Source organism: Dipteris shenzhenensis, chromosome 16, assembly GCF_047967505.1.
Source record: "Dipteris shenzhenensis isolate YYH24624 ecotype China chromosome 16, Dip_SZ_1.0, whole genome shotgun sequence".
Lineage (NCBI taxonomy): Eukaryota > Viridiplantae > Streptophyta > Polypodiopsida > Gleicheniales > Dipteridaceae > Dipteris > Dipteris shenzhenensis.
Window position 1 is genome coordinate 49,242,308 of NC_141611.1, and position 11,063 is coordinate 49,253,370.

General features: G+C 39.7%; 1 pseudogene across 1 annotated transcript; it reads left to right on the forward strand.

Moving 5' to 3' along the window:
- Nucleotides 1-8,720: 8,720 nt before the first annotated feature.
- LOC147893073 (uncharacterized) lies at nt 8,721-10,564 on the forward strand (annotated as a pseudogene). Its single transcript, XR_015542362.1, has 5 exons — nt 8,721-8,832; nt 9,654-9,724; nt 9,804-9,909; nt 10,000-10,135; nt 10,205-10,564. The product of XR_015542362.1 is annotated as an uncharacterized LOC147893073 (transcript).
- Nucleotides 10,565-11,063: the final 499 nt, after the last annotated feature.

Sequence of the window (11,063 nt, forward strand, 5' to 3'; positions counted from 1 at the left end):
GTTGGGGGGATGGTCTTGATGAATTCTGAAGGTCAAGAAGTATGGGCAAGAGGACAAGAGCTTCCAAGTATCACAACTAACAATGCAGCTGAGTATAATGCTTTGATCCTTAGTTTGGAGGGTTGTTTTCAAAGTCAAGTTAAAGAATTGGAAGTAAGAGGAGATTCTCAGCTTATTATATAGCAAATGCAAGGGCATTACAAGACAAGAAGTCCTCATTTGAAGGAGCTTAATCAAAAGGCTATGGCACTATGTAGCCATTTGATTTTTACAAGTTTGTTTAGTACACCCAAGACCGTTTAGTAAGGTGGGATGAATCCAATACCAAATGTACTCGGCGTCCCCACCAAAAGATGTGACATGAAGTTGGGGGTAATGAAACTTCACGCACCTCTTACCTTCCTACTCTTCCCAATCTTAATAATAGGGACCCTTATCACTTGCAAAGAGAGATGAAGAAAAATTTTTAATGCAAATAAAACGACAACATATCTTTCTCCTTGCTTCCCTTAGAGGAGAATGAATATGGTAACATCCCAAGTGATGTTGTAGTCTAGCATTGGGAGAAGAAAAGGATCCATAGAGGCCATTATCTCACCAAGCTGGTTGGCGCCAAAGAGAAGAGCGATGCGTTGTTGGAAGAAGATCTTTCAACTCAACATGATATATATCTAGGGGCTTGAAGGGGCTGATTTGGCTAGATGAGTAAATTCCGGGAAAACATGGCACCTCCTTCACAGAAGCCTCTAAAAATGGCTCAAATCATTCTATAAACTGCTAGAAAACATAGAGGTCTATAACTTCCACAAAAAAAATGATATCAGAACAACGATCCAATACCCCTAGAATTTGCCTAAAAGAGAGAAAGAAGCTTGCATGGTGGCTCAGAAAACAGATGGACCATGTGTGCACAGTGAGCGGCCGAACAAGAACTACTCTAGAGACTTGAATAGAGAGAGAAAAGAACATAGGAAAATGATAAGAAGTGACTTTCATTGCCATGAGAGTAAGACTCCACTCAAATACACTCAATATACTAGAAAGACAAGCGAGGAGGAAAGGTTTCATACATACAAGAGAGAGCGGAAGCTCCAAGACTACTCATAGAGAGAGAATAAACTAGAGAGAGATGGACTCGAGTCTACATAAGAGAATATCTACAAGAGGGAGAGAAGGCTAATGGAAGAGGCTTGAGGAGACTAGAGCTACAGCAACATGAGGCCTAATGGTGGGAGAGATGATGAACAAGGGAGAGGAGGGCTCGTTTTATAGAGATTTTATCACCCTCCTTCACCCATTTACAATTGCTACCTGTAGATTCCTTTTCCTATCAATCACATAAGCCTGTATGTCACCATCCATGTCCTTTTTGGCTACTCTTGCCATGTGTCCAATCAAAAGATGCTCAAGACTCTTAAACTATTGAGAAAGTCAAGAGTCTCCCCACATGGAGCCCATAGGGATCCTCTCTTTTCCATATACATGTCCACATCCTCCTTATTTCACATGGGAATTCTAGAAGGATTCCTCTTGACTCCACACTCCTCCACATGCCTTCCACACGTTTGGCATGTGGCCTCTCTTATATTATTGGAACCCATAGACATGAGCCCACCTCTTTATATGGCTCCCTCTTCCAATTTTCTAAAAACCCCGTAATATCCCATACACAAATAACTCTCACCCCATACCAAGGTATTTATAATTCATACATATGGTATTTACAATGATCCATTCCACTCATCCTCTCAATCCCATACAATATCTTAGAAAATAGAAATAAGTGAGAGCTGCTAGGCTATCATTTGATACTCAAACTCTTATCAAACATAGAAGAATAAAATACCAATGCCAAATAAAAAATATCAATTTTTTGTGTCACAATATCATTTGGGTATGATAATTTATAGAGGTCCTATACTAACATATTTTAAAGCTTATGGAAAGTATCATATCCATTGAAGATGGGCACATAGTCTAAAAGCAAACTGAGTGTGCAATGTTTTCCAACACATGCATAATGCATGGTACAAACCATGGAAATATGCATTCCAAAGGGATTCCAAACAACTCAAATGATATCCGATGGGTATGAAACTCTACATAAAGCCTTAAACTAAGAAAACCTAAGGCCTCTATAAAGTATCATATCCGTCAGAGAATTTAAGTAGAATAGCTAAAAGTTCAAGGATGCATTTCTTTTCACACGTAGCTTATAAATTCATTCACTAATTTCTGAAGTAGTTATTGATTTTGTACATACCCCTTAGTTTATGATATACTTGTATTCTTCAATTACTTGAAGGAATATTCTTTTATTCGTAAATTAATTTTTACATATGTTAAAATTTTTAAATAAAAATATATTGGACTCTAGTTCTTAATTTATATCAATAACATAAATTATAAATTCGTTAGTTTAATATAGCTCTAATGTATATGTTAATTATTTTTTACATTATTATTACTTATATATTTAATTTTTTATTTTATATAAATAATAGTAATAAGTTTTAAAAATTATTTTTTAATAAATATATCACATTTATATAGTTGTATAGGCTATACAATGTTTTGATATATTTTTGTATAATTTTGAATATATTTTTATATTAGATTATAGATAAATAGTATTATTGATAAAGAGATTAATCCAAACAAAAAAAGCTTCTCTATGTTGTTGCGTATGCAATAGGTTAGGGGACTTTTTCAAAAATATTGTAAATTTTAAAAAAGCGCAAAGGATTGGAGTTGTTGCGTATGCAATAGCTTAGGAGAGTTTTTTTAGAAATCTTTTAAAAAGCAAAAAGCACAGTAAGTTTTTTGAAGTTATTATTCAGATAGCCAATGTTAAGAGATTTTTTAAAAGTTAGGTTGGAATTTGAAAAAGCCCCAAAAACTAGAGTTGTTGCATATGCAATAGGTTAAGAGAATGTTTTTAAGTTAGGAGAGTTTTTTATAAATCTTGAAAAGTTTAAAAAACTAAAAACAAAGAAGCTTTTTGAATGTGTTGCTCACGCAATAGGTTGGAAGAGATACAAAAAGTTAAAAAAATTATATGTGGAAGATGTTGCATATGCAATAGGTTGGAATAGGTTGGAAAGTTCTTTACTTGTTGCATGATTTTGAAAATTTTGTTGATTCATGCAAAAGGTTGACATGGAGAGAGAACCAAGAAAAATGAAGGATGAGCTCCTAAATGAAAGAGTGTCTTATACTTATACTTAAACTAAAAAGCCTAAAAAGCTGCCCTAAACCTAATTATAACCCACTTCCCCATAAAATCTCAACCTCCCTCCTCATTCTCTCATTCTCCCTCCTTTTTTCAAGTCCTCCTCCTCCATCATTGACGGAGGCCTCCTCTCCTCTCCAGTATTCCTTCTCCTCCCTCCTCTCCTCCTCCCTCAGACATCTCCTCCCTCCCACCTTCCCCTTCCCTCTCCCCTCTACTCTCCCCTCCCTCTTGCTCTGCTCCCTTTGCACATCAACATCTGAGCTAGCTGCCACGTGTATTGCCACATCAACACCTCTCAGGCCTGCATGCCACATTAGCAACTTGCAATTGTCTGCCATGTCAGCTTGGCTACTACATTGGATGCCACATCAACACACCTGCTTGCCTGTGTGCCACGTGTCGATTGTGAGCCTTCTGTGTAGGAATGGAATGATGGTGTGATTTGCACTTTCTCCACGCCTAACCAGTAATAGTGAATCGGTGCCAATTGATCATCTGCACTCGTGGCTGGACACACAGCATCAAAAACTCCGTACGACGCACATTAATCCCATCGGAAGGTCTTCCATCAAACGTCTAGTAGTCAAGGGCCTGTTCTTGGTACTCAAGAGCAAGAGCTTTAAATATTCTATGTAAAAGGAATTTTGGAATAAAATAATGTATTTTGTATTAGTCAGGACCTTGTAGAAAGGGCCCTTGCTTTGATCTTCGATGTAAAGAAAATTTGGAATAAAACAATATATTTTGGTTCCATTGTAATGAAGTACATTGTTTTTCATTTGTCTTGATGTCTTTACTCTCATTAATGCTATATCCCTTTCTTATAAGTTATTAATTTGACTTTGTACTCAAGGGTGTATTTCTATAGAAAGGTTTATATATACACCACCTTTCCAAGAGAATTGGCCTTCCATTAAGGGTGTATTTCTACACCAAGAAGGTGTATACCACCTTTCTAAGAGAATTGCTACCAAGAAGGTGTATTGCTACTAAGAGAATTTCTATAGAAAGGTTTATATATACACCACCTTTCCAAGAGAATTGGCCTTCCATTAAGGGTGTATTTCTACACCAAGAAGGTGTATACCACCTTTCTAAGAGAATTGCTACCACAATTACTGATGCTTTAAAATGTTCCTATACAGTTACACATATTGATGACATGTTCTAGAAATTTTGGTGCATAGAAAGTAGAATGTTCATGAAAAGTTTTCTGAATTTAGCATAATTTGAAATATAGAAATATATGGTTAATCTTTAAAAATTGCATTGGGAGTGTAGTAATAGCAAGTAGGTGGTATTTTCACTAAACTTTGGTTTTTAAAGTTAGCTTTAAAAACTGTAGTAGGAGTGTATTCGTGATTTTTGGACTTTTCTTTAGTCCAGTTTTGAAATTGGACTTTACACAAGTCCAAAATTTATGAATAGTGTGTTTGATTCAAATACTATATACAATATATAGTATCAACATTTGTTTTGTAGTACCTTAAAACTATGTACAATACCTAGTAAATGGCCTATGATAAATAGTGCGTGGTATATGAATAACATAGTGCTTATTGCGTGGGATTTATAATTTATTATTTCTTTTTTAAGGGGATTGCAGGTTACAAGTTTATTTGGCAAATGATTCACCATGATGCAAGTATAGCATGAACCCTCTATGGCTTGGATAGAGGTTTGCTTATTTACCATATCCACAATGATCTTAAAACTTGGATTGACTTTTACCCACTTATGGGAGGGTGTTATTTGTAGTTCTTTCCAAAGAGAATGTTCATACATGCTCTACTTAAATGGAGCATTTAGATACCTATGAGTCAAATGTTGAGGTGCAACACGATGCACTACCGTCTTAGGTTAAAATTTGCTATCAATAGCATATGGTATTGTGACATCGATAATAAGTGGATTTGTGCTACGAAGCCTGTAGTCCCACAATGAAATGGTCTTGTTCTAACATGCCTTTTCTTTTGATGGGATGTAGGTGAGTGCAGCTCGTTCAACATCAGGTGGTACTTTTGTATAGCAAAATTGATTTATGAATAAAGAACCTTCTTTTGCAGTTTGTCTTGTGACTTTTTGTCTTGAAAGGATTTAAATGGATTATGTTTGTCTTGAAATGTTCACACATGCGCATGCACGCACACATGCGCGCGCACACACACACACATTTTGTGTAAGAATATGAACACATATATTATATGAAAATCAATTTACAACGAAGCCAGATAAGCCTAATTACGTTGGTGCCAAAGCATCCACAAAGCCCAAAATCTCACCCAATGAAGAAAGAGAGAAAACTAAGATAGACCGGCTGGAAATTTGCCAAACATCCAAAAGAACTTGCCAAACCTGTGAGCTAGAAATTTGAGAGTCAAAAAACTTGAAATTTCGTCCAACAAAATCTTAGAGCGAGGACGGAACCATAGCAAATGTTGAACTGTCTCATGGGCATGAGAGCATCTAGGAAAGAAGCTGATGCAATGCGTCTCTTAACGAACTTGCTGCCCACAAGAAGAATTCCAAGCATGCATCTCCAAAAGAAAAGCCTTTGCTTAAGAGGCAGTTTGAGTTTCCAGAGTACTTTAAGCTTTGCTTTCCACCATGGTAGGGATTTATGCAAATTTCAAATTGCATTTGCATGAGTGTCAATCCATGGAGGAGGTAAAAGAAGACGGTACACTTTGATTGAGGTCAAAAGATGGAGAGAGAGAGGAGATAATCCTGGACTAATGGGCTGAAGCTGCCAATCCTGAAGTCTATGTCTTCCATCCAACGGAGGAATGGGGATGAAAGGACATGAAAAATTAGCAATTGATTTCCAAATTTTTCTATGATGCCTCCCAAGATTGTACCATCAGCAAGCATCTGGAAAAGAGAGGATCTGACCTTGAACATCCACAACATCATCAACAAGATGTATGCCCAAGTTCATCAAATTGTAAGCCTTCACCGGATGTTGTATAGCCAAAGGAGAATCAAAGACAACACTCCAATGTAGACTTTCCAACATCGAAGTGGAAGAAGAGGAGGAAGGATGAGGAGACCATTTAACATTTAAGAGCAACCTCTTCCAGTTATGTATGAATGAAGTGGAGTATGGGCCATGTGTGCGCGTGCACACACACACACACACGCACACACACACACACACGTGCATGTGTGTACCACACATGCATGCACACACACACACACACACACGTGTGCACACGCACATGCACATGCACATGCACATGCACGCCTATGGAAAATGTTTTCTCAGCTACAATACTAACCCTAATCCAAGATGCAATTCATTGAAAAGCATTCAAATGTTTGCATTTATTAAAAAAAACCTAAAATGGTATTCTTTAAAATAGAAAGTAACCTTCACTCGTAACCTTGAGACATGATGGAAATGGATCCCAAACCCATTGTAGACGGATCATATTACTCATCTACACAAAAACCACACCCATCCCATAGGCCTCTTGGGAGGGTCATGATCCATAGCACAGGAGGGCTGTAAAGGAGGGGGTATAACGAGCAAGTGTGGGTGGGAAAGCTAGGGAGAAGAGTGTGTGAGCTAGATAAATCTTATCGGCAATGAGGTACACGGGAGAACTAGATAGAAATATGAAATGATATCGACGCGAATATACTAAAATGGTTTGTGGAGACTGAAATATGATTAATTGGATATAGAAGCGAGGTTTTAAGGATTGAGTGGAAGCTTAAAAGACATTGGATAGGATACGAGAGAGAGAGAGAGAGAGAGAGAGAGAGAGAGAGAGAGAGAGAGAGAGAGAGAGAGAGAGAGGGGGGGGGGGGGGGGGGGGGGGAAGGAGGGAGGGAGGGAGGGAGGGAGGGGAGAGAGAGAGAGAGTGAGAGAGAGAGAGAGAGAGAGAGAGAGAGAGAGAGAGAGAGAGAGAGAGAGAGAGAGAGATTAGTTCATAAACACATAATGATACACATTGATGTATCAGTATAAAACCATTACATAGCCAGCACTGAGAGAGAGAGAGAGAGAGAGAGAGAGAGAGAGAGAGAGAGAGAGAGAGAGAGAGAGAGAGCGAGAGAGAGAGATGATGATGATGATGATGTGATATGATTGTATTAAAGTCTATGTGAGATCTTTTTGGATCTATGAGACTGGTGATCACTATCAACTAATCATGATCCCTTCGTGTGCATGTGTGCGTGTGTGTAGTGTGCATGTGCATATGTGTGTGTGTGTGCGTGCATGCGTGCGTGCGTGCATATGTGTGTGAGAGAGAGAGAGAGAGAGAGAGAGAGAGAGAGAGAGAGAGAGAGAGAGAGAGAGAGATGTGTATGCATGTGTTTGTGCGTGTGTGTATTGTGAGAGAGAGAGAGACAGAGAGAGAGAGAGAACTAAAAGCAATGCTAAGGCTTAACGGAGATCGAATTTAAAAATTTATTCGAGCATTTCTAAATAAAATTCAAAAATTTATTCCATGAAACCTATGATGCCAACCGTCTCTATCCCCGTCATAGACTGACAGGTCACGCTACTCATTGAAACAAGGTGAAAATTTTACTAGGTGTGCCAAAGGTCGTGAGATGTGTGCAATAAAGCCTTCCCTCTCAGGTTACCCTTCTATCGTAGCATTCTTTTAAGGCCCTTGCATAATTCCCATAATAAGAGAACGCAAAACAAATGCTAAGGCTTGGCCTTTGCCATGCGTGAAAGGAAAGAAAGCTCTTTGTTGGAGTGCTTGGTGACTTCTTTGCTTGGACCAGAGCTAGGGCTATGCCTCCTTGGCGATATACAAGACTAGTTAGAGCCCATTCCCAGGATACTTGAGCACAACATATTTGCCAGAAAAACTTTATGCTTCACCTGTTCCCGCCTATGGCCCCGGATATATCGACGCCAAGGTTGAGTGCCTGCAATGCCCCGTTGGAGACTAGAAAATTGGCTCTCCACCCGAGCACTGAGGTGCTAAGGCTAAATGCAGTCACTTCTATCCTCTTGCATCCAAAATCCCTAGTGTGCAATGAATGGCTGGAGTCGGGGACAGATGCCGGGCTGTGCTTGGCTATGTGGCAAATATGCCAGACCGGTTATACGTGGGAAAGCTATCTCATGTGATTGATGCTGTGGCATTTTGGCAAGACGATAATTTGCGTCATTACTTTCATGCACGATGCCTTCATGGCGACGGTATCGAGGTTTGAGATCTTAGCAAAGTGCAATCTCGGCACAACTGTAAAATGCATAGCCAAAAGGAAAATCCAGCTCACAACAAACGAACTGTGTCGATGCGGTTGTTCCTCGATCGATAAATCTCGTGGGCGTTGACGCCAAACGAAGCTACCCAGCAGGAGCTGATAACGGTTATCCCAAGGATATCCGTTAAAGAATTCTCAAGAGTAACTAATGCGGGATTAGCAAACAATATAGATAATTGGGGAAAAAGCGAAATTGCTGGGTAGTTAACTTGTTGCTTTCTTCCTTGGTTTGCTACCAGAGCAGCTTGAGTTCCTGAATTGGAGTTGTGACGATAGGAGCTACAGTAGGTGGGAATGATCTCCCGTCTGCGGATCTGGTGGCTTGCAAAGATCGTAGATCCTCTTCTAGTCATCGTGCGGAGGTTCTTCAGACCTTAAAACCCCCTTTCTCTGCAGATTGTCGTTTACGGACGAAACGAATTAATGATACGTATGAAGGAGCTGTGACTAATCATGTATAACCATGAAGTATGACAAAGTACTGAAGCTGCTTGCAACGTTACTCTACTCTCTATTCTGCATGCTTTTGGTGATAGCTTACTAGCAGTTCGGACGTTATGATCAAGGTGATACGACGTTACGGACTCTTTCGTTAGCTGGGCATGACTATGTTTAGAACGCTTTGGAATACTTTGCAAATTCCCTTCATGAACTGCTACAAAACTGGAGAACGCGTCTTCATTAATGAATAGAGACCTTGTAGAGGAGGCGGTTACAATTCCATGCGAAAAGTGGAATGCGTGAGGTATTATCACAAATAGATAATGGGTGAAATTTCAAGGCCTTAATTTAACACGGGAGTTTGCCCATCAGACAAGCATGTCTATTCATACTTGATACTTCGGGGGCGCGGGAAGGGGGGGGGAGGTGAGAACCACCGTAAATGCATACCTTTGACCGGCCCTGTGAGATAAATAACACTGTTACATGCCTTCTGAGGGCCGTCGATTGGAAGAATGCCTGATTAACGCTGCTAGTTCCTGACAGCCCAAGGGTGATGTAAACAAAGGTCGTTAATAAACCCCATGGAAGAAAGGATGGAAATACTTCTCATGGTTGTAGGGAGCGCTTTGTTTTCGAGACCAGAAACTCCTCCTCTTTGCTGTTTAAGTTCATGTCAATTACTACATTATAGCACTTGCTGTCAGTGAGTAACATCTTTTGTTCTTCAACTGCATTTCAGGGGTACAGAGCCAAAGCAGCTTGCTTTATCAGCAGCCTTGGGCATCACGTTGGGATTGTTTCCTATATGCGGTAGGCCAAAATCCATAAATTGACACATTCTATTTTCCCAGAACAAACTGCTTATTCCATATTCCCCCTTTGTGTTCAGGGGTTACCATATTCCTCTGTGGTTTCGCTGCTGCTTTTCTTGGGTCCCGGTGTCATAGTCCAACCTTGATGCTTGCGAACTTTGTCGCTACCCCTCTAGAGCTAAGGTGAAACTTAAGGAGCATTAGTTCAACTGATATTGGTTCTTCCACTGCTGGAACCTGACAGCAATCTGTTTGCTACATTGGGACTGCTAGCTTAATAGTTCCTTTCTTGCGCTTTGGAGAGTGGATCATCAATAGTGAAGAACATTTTCAGATATCTTCAGATGCATTCAAGAAGATTGTCACAGGCTATGCAACTCGAGATATGCTGTATGGAGTTCTCCATGTGGTGAGTAGACATGGTATCGCAGGTCATGTTCTTCATATGTAATGATCCACTAACATTGTCTTGTCACAGGTGCTTGGCTGGATCGTGGCAGCACCTGTAATCATTGTCACTCTTTATTGGAGTTTTCTTCCTGCATTTCGCTGGTCTACACGGGTATTTGCTGCTGATCAACATAGACAATCCCCCGGCCAGAGATCTGAATCAGGCTTGGGGGCTTATTTCCCAGAAAAGCAACTGTGGCGTGAAGTGGACTTACAACTGAGCCCACACACACCTGAACCATGATCACAACATCATTATGTTTTGTCGAAATGCTGATCGTCGTAACTTCTTGTTGATAGTATACAATATTGGTACAATCATCATTTGTGACAATTCCTTGAATATTTGAGGAAACACCGGTGGTGAAGAGATTTCAAAATTTTTCATTAAAAGGCTTCGTACATAAGACAAGAAGAATTGGCTTGCCTGATAACTGCCTTATAATTCCCTGGTTTGGCTGTGGAGAAGAGGAAGCTTATATAAATCCATGTTTGACCTTCTATTTATAACATAAGTTCGTAGTATGCAAAGTTAAAATTGCATGCTTGCCAGATAGGTGACCGCAATCTTCCAAAATGGATTATTTATTTTTGGGGGGTGACCCACTCATTTTCCAAGGAAGTGGTGATTAATCATATTCCGACATCATTTAATCCCAGTCTATATCATGCTTTCCGTGTTATCAATAGGATTACCTAACTAAAGGTGTGCTTACAAAACGATTATCCCAGAGGGACACTGACAGGAAAATAATACGGGGCATGCTTTAGCATCGATTGGACTCGCACAATTAGTGTGATGCTTTCCTGGTCTCCTTGTGTAGATTAGAAAGTCTTGGTTACCAATAGGAACACCTCACTATATGTGTGTGAACAACAATTATCCG